The following is a 15,738-nucleotide window of genomic DNA, read 5'->3' as shown; positions in this document are numbered from 1 at the left end:
AATAAGGGACATAGACTTGTTTTTTGGGGGATGCAGGGCAAAATATGATGACTAGAAAAACAGCAGAAGTCTTCAGATTGTGTGTACAAAGTGTAGAGACTTTTTCCTTTCTTTCCAGCCCTCCTTGCTGCTTTATCACACTGCCTTCTTACACTCAGTTCATCTAACTTAACTACTGTAGAATAACATATGTGTTCTACCTTTAAGAACCATTTCTAAGACCTGAACATGCATATATAAACAGCAGGCATGTGCTATTTTCACTGCCATTTTGGTGAGTACAGCCAGAGTGTGAACATCAATGCATAAGACAACTAGTTTGTATATATGTTCACATATGTATAAAATAAAGTGTTGAACAGAACCCACAATGTTCGTCTACTTCATCCTGACTAGACAAGCAACATGGTGTCAGAACCAGGATTGCAGATACTGCTTTGCTGAGACATGAGGTGCAGAGTTAACAGTGAAGGCAAACTAAGTAAACCAAATGCAAAAAAGGGCCAGAAATGAACTAAAGGTAATGAAAACTTGCATGAATGACTTATTTTATAAAAAAGATAAAATGGAGCATTTCAAGGGCACGAAATGCATTACTAAGCAAACATATAGCATGAAAAGAGTTTATTAAGCAAAAGAGAAGCATACAAAGTTTATTAATTAAACAAAATGTTTGAAGTTACGATATTTGATAAAACGAACATCAGAAAAGTACATAAATGGTTCAGAATTACCTCAGAATTGTAAAACAAGCATGTTTAAAGTAAAATGAGCATGTTTAGAGTTAAAACGAGCACAAGAGAATATAATGGTCATGAAAAGAGATTAAATGAGCAAAACAAAAATAACAAAGGGCAAAAAGGGCATATTGAGTATAAATAAAATAAGGTGACTGCATGTTTTTTGGCAAATTACTGTGCTTTTCCATAAACTACTACTTTGCATTGATTGGACCTCTGAATAGTATAGCTAAAGTTACTCAAAGTATCTCAAAGTGTGCAAAGGTGCTTACAGTGTGTGTTTATTACTGTGCATTCATTCTGAAGAGTTTGTTGTGTGCAAAGGGCCACTATTTCGTAACGTACAGTCAAATATAGCCACTTCTACAAGTTTCTTGTGCTGGGTATGTCTATTCACAGAGTGCACCATTACAGAGTGTTTCTTGCACTATACAGAGTTGTTTAGCAAAGTACTGCCATTTTGGGGAAATTTCAGTGTGCTGTGTACTGTTTATTCGCAAAGTGCAATTACTTTGAAATATTTCTTACTCTGAGCTTCTTCCGCACAGTTCATTTGCATAGTGCAGTTATTTGAAATGTTTCTTGAAATGATGATAACTGGCTTTTACAGTAAGGTGATTTCAAGAGTATTACAGTGCCCAGGAAACATATTTTGCAAAGTTCAGTTATACAGAGGCTTGTGCTATTGGGCACAGTTACAAGTTGTTGTTGTGTCTTTTGGCTTTTCCCGGTTAGGGGTCGCCACAGCAGAACTCCGGTCTGCTAATGATTGGTAGTTGATTTTTAAGTGCAGAGTTACCAGCCCTGACGCACAACCTTCAACGAAGGTATGCCCATTCACACGTCTCCATGCAGAAGACACTCTAGCTGAGAATCGAACCGGACAGCGTCTTACTGTGAGGCGACAACGCTACCGCAGCACCACCACTGCGGGTACTGGGCGTAGTTACAAGTAAGGGCATAAATTTCAGGCATATGTATATGTGTGTGTATTCGTGCATACTAGCAAAAGTCTTCACTGAGATGCATTAATATGGCAGTAGGTTTTTGTAAGCCGCTACCACTTGTATTTGATCAGAATATTGCAGAGAATTGGAGAATATTTGAGCAAGACTATGATATATTCATATAAGCAGCTTATTCTAATAAAGATGCATGCACCAGAGCATTCATTTTGCTAAATTTAGCAGGGTCAGAAGCCATAGAAAGAGAGTGTTCATTTATATATGCACCAGTGGTACATGAAAGTGAAGGGGAAAATTGTCATATTATTGTGCAGGCTGAATCAAGGGAGCACCCCGAGTGTTTGAAGGACAAATTTAGAGAAATGTGCAACCCCCAGACCAATGTTACATTAGAGAGGCATTTGTTTTACACAAGAGATCAAAAGCAAGGAGAAACTTTTGCAGCTTATATTACTGACCTGAGAAATAAAGCTAAAATGTGTAAGTTTAGTGACTTGAAAGATGAGTTAATAAAGGACAGGCTCGTGTGTGGTATTAATGCTGCTGTGAGAAAGATTTTGCTTTGTCACAGTGAGTTAACGTTGAGCAAAGCTACTGAGATTTGTCAAATTCATGAAATTACAAAAAGGCACGCAAATATGCTTGCATGCTTGCAAGTGATAAGAGCATGGTTTTGGCAGGCTCCAGAGCAAATGTAGACAGCATGCAACATGTGGCAGGCAGCAACAGGCTTAAGCATGTGGCAGCTGTAGCTCCTGTAGGTGTGGCAAGGAAAACCTGCAATCTTCCAGCAAGTTCTAAGACTAGTTCAGTTAAAGGAGCATGCCCAGTGCCGTACAAGGGTGAATCAGAAAAACCCAAGTTAAGTTTTATTGTTAACTGTCGCAATTGTGGTGCAACCATGAGTCTAAAAGAGAGAAGTGCTTACCATTTGGTCAGCAATGCCATAAATGTAAGAAATTGGTACCATTTTCAAAAATTTTGCAAATCAAGTAAGCCTCATACTGTTATAAAGAAGGGTAATTCGAAAAAGCAAATTGATCATGTTGAACTGCAGCAGTCTGCTGTCTATGTAGATGGCATATCAGTGATTGGTGAAAAGATTGCTGCAGTATATTTACTGGCAAAGAATGAAGTATTTTGTACTGTCCAGATCAATGGTAAATCTACCGAGCTTAAAGTAGACACTGGTTCAAAGTGTAATGTTATGTGAGAAGACACATTTGCTAAGGTAAAAGCTGGTGAACAACTAAATGTGACCAGTTGTGTGAAACGTTTTGCTTATGGAGGTGAAGAAATTCAAACCGAAGGCTCAATAGTGCTTTCATGTTACGTGGCCAAGAACTGTTATAGCTTATTATTCTATGTAGTTCGAAGACCTGTGCAGTCATTATTGGGTCGCAGAGACAGTTTGAGAATGAATCTGTTTTCTTTTACCAAAGAAGTTCATCAAATAAGCACATGTCCCAGTTCCAGCTTCACTAACACTATTTTTTTCAGAGTATGTTGATGTTTTCGATGACAAGTTGGGCAAACTTCCAGTTGTGTATTCTATGAAGTTAGACCCAGAGATCAGTCAAGTAGTCAGACCAGCAACAAAAGTTCCGATAGCTATGTAGCATAAAGTCAAAGCTCAGTTGGACAAAATGGTGCAGCAAAGTGTAATTTATCCCATTACAGAACCTACCAAATGGGTGTTGTCCATATTAGCAGCTCACAAAAAAGGCTCAGATGAAATCAGAATATGCATTGACCCTAGAGATTTGAACAAAGCATTGAAAAGACCACATCATCTCACGCGTACAGTAGAGCGTACAGCTCTAATACCAAATGCCACTGTTTTTTCTGTCTTAGATGCAAAGAGTTAATTTTGGCAAGTGATGCTTGATCGCAAATCTTCATTACTGACTACATTCAGTACCCCATTTGGAAGATACAGATGTTTTAGGATGCCATTTGGAATAAATTCTGCAAGTGAAGTCTCTCAGCGTGCAATGGAGCAAATTCTTTCAGGTTATCCCTGTGCCATAATAGTAGATGATTGGTTAGTTGGAGGCAATGGTAAAGCAGAGCATGACAGAAACCTTAAGAGAATTCTAGACAGAGCAAGTGAAGTGAACTTAAAGCATAATCCTCTAAAGTGCAAATTCAGACTACCAGAAGTTACATATGTGGGTCATTTATTTGCTAGCATTGGCTTGAGACCAGACCCATCCAAGCAAGCAACCATTCTTGACATGGCAGCACCAGATAATGTACAAGCTCTACAATGTTTTCTTGGTATGATCAACTATTTAGGCAAGTTTATACCAGACTTCAGTGAGTTGACAGCACCTTTGAGAGAACTAATACATAAACATGTTACATGGTCTTGGTTAGAACATCACCAGAAAGCATTTGAAGACCTTGAGCAGAACATTTATACTCCACCTACATTAAGATAATACAATGTCAACAAACCAGTAACTTTTTCCTGCGATGCTTCAAAATTTGTTCTTGGCACAGTTATTTTTCAAGAGGGTAGACCAGTAGCCTATGCATCTAGAACACTTACCCAAACTGAAATGCAATATGCTCAGATTGAGAAAGAACTCTTGGCAATAGTATTTGCATGTTCCATGTTTCATGATTATATCTATGGTCAAGATATTCAGACTGAAACAAGATTGCAAAGAATGATGCTTTAATTGCAAAAGTATAACTTCAAAATAGTCTATACAAAAGGCAAACTTCTTTATCTGGCTGATACCTTATCCAGATCACCCAGAAATAAAACAGAACTGCTTGACGCAGAAAATTTTTACTTCAATGTCATGGAAGTGCATAATTTTTCTGCCACAAGACTTGATGAGCTAAGAGATTACACAAACACTGATCCAATTTTGCACATTAATGCTGGATGGCCGTCAAAGCAATCTAGTGTACCACCTGAAGTGCAACTCTACTTTCCTTACATAGATGAGATGTCGATGGAAGATGGCATTATTTTCAAAGGTCCTAAAATCCTGCTGCCTTGCAACAAGAATACATCCAGATTTTGAATCGTGGTCACCCAGGTTCCAAAGAGACCAAAAGAAGGGTGAGAGGACTAGTATTTTGGACTTCTCTAGCAAAAGACATTGATAGAGTACTTTCTTCTTGTTTGCTATGTAATAATACTAAACCACATTTGCAAAAAGAACCACTTCAGCTAAGTCAAGTTCCTGAACTACCTTGGTCAACAGTAGCCACTGACATATTCGAGTGGAACAATCAGCATTACTTAGCACTGGTAGACTCTTATTTGAACTGGTTTGAGATCGATTTACTACCTAATCTAATGTCCACTACTGTTATTACCAAGCCGAAATGTCATTTCTCAGTTCATGGAAGTCCACAAAAGCTTATCTCTGACAATAGTACCCAATTTACCAGTCAGTTGTTTCAGAAATTTGCAAGAGAATGGGACTTTGTACATGTTACTAGTAGTCCAGTGTATCCGCAGTCAAATGGACTAGCTGAATGTACAGTACAGAGTGCAAAGCAATTACTTGAGAAGTTAAAGAGTGAGAATGCCAATGTCTTTTTGAATTTTCTCAAAGATACCCCATGACAATATACTTGGCTCACCTGCTCAGAGACTTCCATCTAGGCAAACCAGAACAACATTGCCTATCAGTTCCAGTTTATTGAGGCCTAAAGCAAAAAACAACAAAGCAATCAAAGCCCAATTATTTGGAAAGTGTTCTTTCCAGAAGTCCAGTTATGACAAATCAAGCAGATTTCTTCTTCCATTGAAAGAAGGAGAGACATGAGGATACAAACAGTGAATGGTTTCGACTGGATTGGTGAAGTAACGGATATATGTGAAGAGCCGAGATCCTATCTTGTAAAACCCGAGGGTACGGAGTACAGGAGAAATCGTAGACATCTACTTCCTGTATCAGAACTGTTATTGTAGCAATGTTCCTACGATACAGACTCTAAATCTCAGAGTGATTCACACAATGTTCCTGTTCCAGAACATGTCTTGATTCCCACTACCATTTCTGATAATGTTCATAACATTCCTAAGATTGAACATTCGGCGGAGATAATCCCAGTTGCTAATGCCAATTCCAATTTATATCAGCGACTTGGACATACTTATCTCTCCCTCTCTCTCTCTCTCTATATATATATATATATATATATATATATATATATATATCTATACATATATATATATATATATATATATATATATATATATATGGTTTCACTTCATATACTTGAAATGCTGAAATCTTGAATTTCAGTATTTCGAGTCCATGAAACCGAAACTTTAGAATAGCGAAAGTGCATAAGCGCAAAATGCGAATATGTCAAATCCGCACTTATGCAGTGACGCTACATTATGGGAAGTGCTTGTTTGGGATGTTTGTGTTCAGACTTTCAGGTGAGTGAGTGTATGTGAGCGTTTTTGTAACTTATGTGTTTGTGTGATGTGTGTGTGTGCACGTGTGTGTGTGTGTGTGTGTGTGTGTGTGTGTGTGTGTGTGTGTGTGCCCGCGCTCGTGAGGGATTGTAGAATGTGTGTGTGTTTTTTTCTCTGTGAGATCTCGGAGTTAGTATATATAAGTAGGGGTGTGGGGGTGCAGGGGGGATTGCCCCCTCACTTTTGTTTAGTGTAGATATGTGTATGTGTGGTGTTTTGTTGTGTTTATGTTTTGTGGTGTAGGTGTTGTGGTTTGTGTGTGGTGTAGTGTATGCTGTGTGTTCGGACTTGTGATTTTGGCTTTGTGGGGTTTCGGTGTTGTGATGGTTTCTGCTTCATGGACTCGAAATGCTGAAATTTGAGATTTCAGCATTTCGGGTATAAGAAGTGAAATATATATATATATATATATATATATATATATATATATATATATATATATATATGTCTACTGTATAACTTTGAAAATACACTTCTTCGAAATTATACAGCAGACCCTGTGTTCCGAGAAAGTGCACTTACTCGAAAATGCACTTCCGCAAACACTGCTTCTGTGAACGTATTACACCACAGTGGAGGACAGTAGGAAAATGTTCTATGTCCTCCACTGTGGTGCAATAGTCACGGACCTTAGGGTTAGGGCACAGGTCATGTTAAGGGGATAGCCCTACTAGCTATTCCCTTACCATGACCCGTGCCCTAACCCTAAGGTCCATGACTACCACACCACAGTGGAGGACAGGCTATGTCCTCCACTGTGGTGCAGTAGTCCTGGACCTTAGGGTTAGGGCACGGGTCATGGTAAGGGGATAGCCCTACTAGCTATCCCCTTATTATGACCCGTGCCCTAACCCTAAGATCCGTGACTAACGCACCACAGTGGAGGACAGGCTATGTCCTCCACTGTGGTGTGGTAGTCATGGACCTTAGGGTTAGGGCATGGGTCATGGTAAAGGGATAGCCCTACTAGCTATCCCCCTTACCAAGACCCGTGCCCTAACCCTAAGGTCTGTGACTACTGCACTAAACTGCAATACGTAGCCCGTTCGCTGAAGCGGGTTTCTGGAAAGTGCACTTTTGCGTAACCCAGTGTCTACTGTGTAATTTCGAAGAAGTGTATTTTCGAAGTTATACAGTAGACCCATATCTATATCTATATCTATATATATATATATATATATATATATATATATATATATATATATATACAGTTTTGTATAATTACATGATGAAAATTTCTTTGTAGCTATAGCATATCAGTTAATGTTGTCAATGTCATTTCTCAAAGAGGGAGGATGTAGAATAACAGATGTGTTGTACATTTAAGAAGCATTTCTAAGACCTGAACGTGTATATATGAAAAGCAGACATGTGCTATCTTCAGTGCCATTTTAGTGAGTAAAGCCAGAGTCTGAACATCAATGCATAGGACAACTAGTTTGTATATATGTTTATGTTTGTATATAATAAAACTGCTTGAACAGAACCCACAATGTTCGTCTACTTCATCCTGACTAGACAAGCGACAACTACCTCCCAGTCCCTTACTTGATTGTGTTGGTCCTGCTACCTACCATCCAGTTCTCTGTATACTTCTTGGGTTTTGCATTTTAGATGCTTTAGTTTCTACTTACTTTAAGCTTACTGTATTTCTGACCGCTCTCCTATTTTTGCCAAGTTGCTTTTCATGCTTTCTGCCATGTTTTATGTAAAAAATCTGTGTTGCCTATATTTAGGTAATTATTACTAAAAAAACACTGTTTTCCTTCTAGAACCCTTGGTATCAGTGTTGAAGGCTGGCATTCAAACACACTTTGCTTGGCACTCTACTGGGGACCAGAAGAAGGGAATACTGTGATGACTTACATCATAACCTTACTGTTTTAAAAACTTTTTTGACAATATTGCTTGCAAATCTCAGCAGAATTATTGAGTGTAATTATTGATAAGTATAATCAATGTATTTAAAATATATATGCATATCTAAAAAAAACAAAAAGTGAAACGGATACTCCAAAACAAACTTCATCTGATGAAGTCTTTGCAAGACAAAAGTGCTCACTCCGAGGTTTTATTCCATTAAAATTTGTTGAAGTACGTTGAAGTTTATTTTGAAGTGTCCATTCCACTTTTTTTTTATTTTATTAGTTAGTTTATTGAAGTTTATATGTGCATATCTAAGTATTTCTCTCTGCACTCCTCCTCCTTCTCTCTCTCTCTTTTACACACACACACACACACACACACACACACACACACACACACACACACACACACACACACACACACACACACACTTACTTCATGCATGCACATGCAGTTTTTCTGCCTGGCACATGAATATCTTTTCCCTACACATGTTCTACAATATCAATTGCAAACATACCTCTCAACCTCTTGGCGCAAACAATCTGGCAAAGCCATAAATAATGGGGGACAAAGGTCCAAAAATACAAACAATTTTTAAATACTGCTCTTACAATTGTAGAAAGTTGATAGAATAACAGGTTTTGCATTAGAATGAATTTTCTGAAGGGTATGAAGTCTGAAACTCAAATGTCTGTCAATACTTTCTGACTTTAATCTTCACCAGTTTGTCAAAGACTGGTCAGAAATACAAAATTTTATGAGAGACAGACTGAAAATCTGAGGAAAAAATCTGGACATTCTGCGAAAATCTGGACAGTTGAGAGGTATGATTGCAAATACTATTAACAAGACTAAGCCCAGTACTGATGCCTTGTGGTACCTCAATGGGGAAGATGCTGATTCATCAACATCTTCTGTGAAGCCAAATACAACAAAAACGTTTTGCTGAATTGCTCTCAGCAATTCTCAGAATCAATTGTTTTTTGCATGGGGTAATCCCCCTGCAGCCCAATGTAGGCGGACACCCCCAAACTTAACTCATTCCCTCAAATGGAGCACTGGAAGTTTGCACAGTAACATCCAATGGGCGGAGCCTATGTTTTCTGATAGAATCAAATTATGTTTCTACATTTCAAACAAATGTTCATATTTCTGGGGTTACTAAAAAGTGTAAATGGAAAACTCTTCAGCACAATCTGTTTTTATGGTGGTAGTATTCTTTAGGTTCTTTGTCTTAAGATTTTATAAGTCACAGTAAACACAGTGACTATTAAGTTTGTAATATTTTGTAAACATCTTACAATATCCCAGCAACCACTCAAGTTACACATATTGTTAGCAAAATTGTGTTCATCCAACTGAGAGCTTTCATTTGAAGATAAGTAGTTCTGTCTGTGCTACTTGGTTGTCGAGATGTTTAAAAAATAAACATGAAATTTATGGCAGTATAAATAATTATTATATGAACAACTGATAACTATTTACCTGCATTACACAGAGGTCAAATACATGCATGAGTGCGTTTTCCATAGTGTAAGCTTTAATACGAAATATTTCAATACTTAGTATGTAATATGGTTTTGAAATCATTAATGCAAATATGAGCAAGCAATATTTGATGCAAAGAGGTATCAGTAGGATGCAACTGCAGAAATGTCTACAGGCATCACTTGGCTTTAATCGGTTAAATACACCTACTCCAAGGTTGCACAACAGTGGAGAAAACAGAATTTTTCAGCTGCTGCTAAAAGTGATTTTGGTGAAACATTTTCATTGATTTACTGATACTCTTTCCCCCACACTGGTAAACATCCCTTCTCTTCTCTTGAAATGACTTGAATTCTCTTGTACTGACTCCAAGTACTATTACCTTCTGTGTGCTACTGCCCAGCCAATTGTTTACCCAAGAAAGTGGCTCTGCATCAAATGTCTGGTTCTCATTGGTCCACTTCTCCGGCTACAAAGTTAAAGAATTCTGTTTGATTCATCAGCTATGGTATTTATGATGAGAATCCATCCGGCTGTGGCTTCCAGTATAGCACAATGGGTTAATAGAATGAACCACAAGCAAGATGCATGCCACAGAACTGTGCTCGAGTCCCATAACCTGAAATGATGTGCTGTGACTGAGCATATCATTTAACTAGACTGAAGCTGTTTATTCTTTCCTTAAACAGAGAAAGGTCACTCCTACCTCCCCTACCCAGCTTCTTCAGCATGAGTCACTTCTCTTGGGTCATCTGGGTCAAAGTCAGGGCTCCATCCTTCTATGCCCCAGAGCTAGAGCCAGAGGAACACTTTTTTTCTGATATTAAAATCAAGCAAATATACAGTTGTGTGAGTGTACTCACTATAACAGTTGATGTTAGAATAGAAGCACAGGTGAGTCATAAAATAATGGGACATCAACCCCCTACCCTGAACCTTTTCAATAGGTTTCCCTATAGTGGCACATGGGCCACATGGTTGCAATTCCACTCCATGGCAGGAAGTGAGGTGGTTATAAAAAAGGCATTGTATGCCATATTCTTTGTTTGTTTTGTATCCAGGAAGTGCCATACACAGCCTGTATGCCAACAGCTGATTTGGGGGAAGACTACAGGAGCCATGGAAAAGCCTAAAGCATATTAAGTAAAATAATACTAGGGTAGAATAAGGAGAGAATATATTGCCTAAGCTGTTTTCAGAAAAGTGCAGAAACACTACCCTTGACTGACAGCATTATCACATAGACAACAAGGGCTATCATCACCTGATAGATGGCCATGCCCATTTCACCCCTGCATTGACCCTTGCCTGTTTGATACAGTCCCTGCCCCCTGGCAGTGATAGGGTCAGAAGTGATGGTATAAGCCTGCCGTAGCATCAAGCACCTGATCTACTCAAACTCAGGTCACCTTGGTTGTAGTTAGGGCTTTATTCCTCCACACCACTGGCACAACTATGTGGATCATGTTGTAGCTAGAGAGCAGCAAATCAGCTCTTTGTCCTTGCACAGAAACTGCAGGGTCATGGAATTTTGCCAGTACTGTTTACATTTGTTGAATTAGGCATGTGATCGTGCATCCTGAAAAGTCTTGTGATAAGTACTACAATAGTACAAGATCCTGTGGCCACTTTTGTATACTATTTGATCTCTGTTTTTAAGGGATGAGATTTGCACCTGTATTCTTGACACAAATTAGACACTTTCAAGGTGGGTATAAGACAGCATCAAGGACATGTCTTGTTTCTCCTACTGTATACGACACTCATGAATAGGATATCAAACCACAGCCAAGATTTGGACAACATCCAGTTTGAAAATGTGCAGGTTGCCTCCTTGTTATTTACAGGGGATGCTGTCCTCTTAGCTTCAAGTTTCTGTGCTCTTCAGTTTGCACTGGATTGATTTACTACTGAATATGAAGGGTCTGGAAGAAAATTTGCACCTCCAATCAGAGGTCTTGGTTCTCTTGGAACAGAGTGGCTTGATTTCTGCAAGTAAGATGGTAACAGATGCCTCATTTGGAGGAGTTTAAGTATCTGGGTGTCTGGTTCACAAGCGAAGGTAGAGGGGATTGTGAGACTGACCAATAAATGGGTGCAGTAGCAGCAGCACTATTGTATTAGACTGTGCTGATGATATGGGAATCAAGGCTCCCTACTGCAATTGCACAAAAACAATACTCTGAATCCTCAAGAAAAAAAACTGTGAATATTTAACTGCAAAGTTTTTTTAAGTGATTTTTTTTTTTTTTTTTTGTAGAGAGCTATGGACCAAGACTAAATAGTATGGTGGGGAGTGACATGGGAAGGGATAAAATTGGTATACTGCACACATTGTCTCAAGTCAATGTTATAAGCATGATTAGAGGTTGTTTATTTCTGATGTATAGATAGCAATGTGGGAACACATGGGATATAACAAACAATGTTTATGCTGGGTGAGAAAAAAGGAATAAAGATCAGATGTGGCAGATATGGTGGGAAAACAAGAACGTCTGGAACCATGAGTAGCTCAATTTAATGAGACACAAGTACAACTTTCACAGTACACACACACTGCTTCATCAGGCATCAGCTTGTCCATGCTACAATATTGTTTAAATACCAAAATCAATTAAACAATTATACAATAAAACATTTAACAAGCCTTATCAAGATTCATTAAAGCCCAATTAAAACTATTTACTAAAGAATGTATAGCTATAAAAATATACAAAAAAATCTATAAAAGTTTTTACAAAGAATAATTATTAATGAATCTTGTTACATAGTTCTTTTAAAATTGGTTTAATGCTAAAAGCATCATTTAATCCTGATAGGAACTGAGCCCTAAAATACAAAATTCATTTAATCTACATTTTTTTTTCTGTTAGATTTCTCTTATCCCCTCCCTTATAAAAGTTTGGGTAACATATAAAATTAAAACTCTAAAGTTATGTTCTACACCTTTATCCAAAATATGTCTGTAAAGTGCATTAGTTGTCTTTTGCCTTCTAACTTCTGAAGTATGGCTACATATCCTATCCTTTAGTCTTTGGTCATATAGATGTAGAATGCTGGGCAGATATTGCATTTAGCAATATATACTATATTTCTAGTGTTGCAATTACCACTAGCTTGTATATAAAATAATTTTTAAGTTAATGGATGTGTAAAGGAACCTTCTGTGTAGATGTATTTACAGAAGCTACATTTATAACACGGTTGAGTACCTTTGCCATAATTCATATCGCCCATAATCTTAACCTGTTCCTTATAACAAAACTTATTTTTCACAGTAGTTTCTTTCCTATAGCTAAATAAAGGACCTGTCTCATGAACTTGTATTTAATTCAGGAGCTTGTGAGAGCATGGGCCAGTATTTTTTAACAATATGTATAATATTGGCTGTTTTACGGCCATATGTTAATATATATCTACAGGAATCTAATGAGGATCGCTGTTTATTTGTGTATATTTCCTCTTGGTTAATATCTAATAAAATAGATAGATAAGACGCATATCTTTTTTCCCAAAATTTTAGCCTTTGTCTGCTGTATATTTTTCTTCCTATAACCTCTATTGCAAAAATCTAGTTCCAGCTGTTCATTTACTCTAATGTCTTGTGTATTCAATTTGCAGACCCGTGCTATCTGGTTCTTTACTATGTTATTAAACATAAATTGGGGGTGCATGCTGTCCCTGGCTAGTTATGTACATTTTTTACTGTTTTTTTTAATATAAGGGGGTATTTAATCTACCAGTCAAATCTTTCTTTAAAGTGATGTCCAGAAAATCAATTTTTGTATAATGAACAGTCTTTTTAAACCTAAGAAAAGATTTAGTTGTGTGTAGAAATTAAATAAAGTCATCTCTTTCATACAACAGGCCATACAGATATGGTGGGCATAGCAAAGGAAATTAAAGGAAATTCAGGAAACTACTATTGGGAGGGATGTAGAGACTCAATGTACACAGCTTATAGCCTGAAACAGTGAAAATGTGAAGTGGATTATGCACACCTCCTTTATCCAGGAAAGCCATAACAGTCAGTCTCAGAATAAATTTGTGAATACCCATCCATTCATCTAGGTTATGATTAAAGGACGACAGTGAGTCTCACTGTTTAACATTCAGGGCAAGTTTATTTCAGAGGTTTGAGAGGAACTGGGTCATAAACCTGTCTCCCCATTATGATTTATTTATATGCTGGTGAAGATTTAGGTCCCTGGTTATAGTCCTGGTGGAGTTGGTCGAGCTGTTGGAGTTGCATAGATACAGGAGGTCCAGGACAACTGGGTCTCTAATGGTGCAGTTACCAAGACAAAGATCTTTCCTCAGACGTTTGTAATACATTGAGTAAATGGATGGAACTTGCAGCCTCTCTTCAGAGACTTTAGGCTTGTGATATTTTTGTGAGGAACTTTTGGGGTATTTCTAATTGTTTGATATGTTTAGTGAGATATATCCCAAAGGGGACATTGTAATCAATAATTGCTCTAATTAATGCTGAGTATAAGGAAGGGATTACTTCTTTAGAGTTTGATGATATTCCTTTGGCAATTTACTGTGCTAAATAAAAGGCTGTCTTAACAATTGTTACTGTATTACGTTCAATGATTAGCAACCCAAGTTCCTAGGTCCCTCAATACATTTTTGTTTTGTAGTGATGTGTTATTTCCACACTGTGATGAGGGAAAGGGTTATTCATCAAAAGTAATATTACACCTTTTAGCATTTAGTTTTAGCTCATTTTATTACTCCAGGAGTTTAAGGGTGGCCATGGTGGTGCAGCGGTTAGCATTGCCGCCTCACAGCAAGAGGTTTTCCGGTTCAATCCTTGGCTGGGGTGCCTTCTGTGCAGAGTCTGCATGTCCTCCCTGAGGTCATATGGGTTTCCTCTGGGTGCTCCGGTTTCCTCCCACATCCCAAAGACATACTGTATGTAGATTGGACACTCTAAATTGGCTTTAGGCGTGAGTGTGTGCATGTGTGTGCCTTCTGTGGAAGGTTGGGTGCCAGGCTGGCAACTTGACACCGTAAAACTCCACTGCCAATCATGGGCAGACAGGTGATCCACTGTGGCAACCCCTAACCGGGAAAAGCCCAAAGAAGAAGAAGTACTCCAACAGTTTATTAGGGAAAGTTCATTCTGGATTGTTTGGGTGCCAGAGGGTGACTTAATAGTAATTCCCACTTTGCAGTCATCTGCAGACTTAGTTAAGCAGAGGTCTTGTTTCTCTTCTTGGATATTTAAGAAGTAATGGCCAAAAAGGAGAGGACCCAGCACCAAGCTCTAAGGGACACCAGTGGTCACTTTCATACTTTCTGATGAAGTGCCTTTAACCCACACTGTGTGGATTCTACCATTCAGCCAGTTTGCTATCATCTTACCACATATGGGTTGATTTTTTAAAGAATTTAGCTTCTGTACAATGCCAGCATGGAAAATTGTGTTATAGGCCTTTACAGTCTCAAGATACATGGTCACTCTGTACAGCCTCCATAACCCTCTCAAAGAAGTTTGTTGTATTTAATAGGCAGACTCTACCCTTCACAAAGCTAGACTGTTGAGGGGTGTAGTGTTATAGATTAGATTCTTGATATTGTAGTTTGAGGTCAGTTTTAATAAGCTCCATGGCCTTGCAGATGAAACTTGTAAGCCTGATGGGTTTATATTTACCTGGGTCAGCTTTATGGCCATTGTTATACAATGGCATCACCACACTGCAGTGTACCATTCATTAGGGATGAAACCAGTAACTTAAACAGTTTAAAGAGTGGGTCTGCAAAGACATGTTTAATACAGTTAATTAAGTGACCAGATATATTGTCAGGCCCCATGGATTAAGAATTTCTGGTCTTAGCTAGCACTTTCAGTAAATGACCTTTAGAGATAATTATGGGAAGTAAGGGATTCAGGTATTTCAGCACTTGAGGGTGAAATTGACAGTAAATTTGTTTGCAAGTGTAATGGCCCTATATTCAGTCAGAATAAGAGGCATCATTATGAATAAATTCAGAGAAATGCAGGGTATTGTTTCTTAGTTTTCTACCAAAGATAAAGAAGAATTTATAATCATGTTGGCCCCTCTTGGCCAACTGTTACCCTTGATGATGAGCAATGAATAGTTCGATTGGACAAAAGGGGGATGAAGATCAGCAAGCAGTGGGGACTAATAATAATAATAATAAATGATTGCTACAAAAAAAAAAAAGCTTTTGTTTGGTTGGCTTCACC

The 15,738-nt window shown here is 38.1% G+C and overlaps 1 protein-coding gene across 1 annotated transcript in view; it reads right to left on the bottom strand.

The window, feature by feature from the left end:
* The window catches only part of IQCD (IQ motif containing D), a 310,850-nt gene that overhangs the window by 157,216 nt on the left and 137,896 nt on the right, over positions 1–15,738 (bottom strand). The window lies entirely within an intron of this gene.

Source organism: Protopterus annectens, chromosome 4.part0 (genome assembly GCF_019279795.1).
Source record: "Protopterus annectens isolate FY-2018-M chromosome 4.part0, PAN1.0, whole genome shotgun sequence".
Lineage (NCBI taxonomy): Eukaryota > Metazoa > Chordata > Ceratodontiformes > Protopteridae > Protopterus > Protopterus annectens.
The sequence above is the reverse complement of the archived record's forward strand: the minus strand, read 5'-3'. Positions and strand labels throughout refer to the sequence as shown.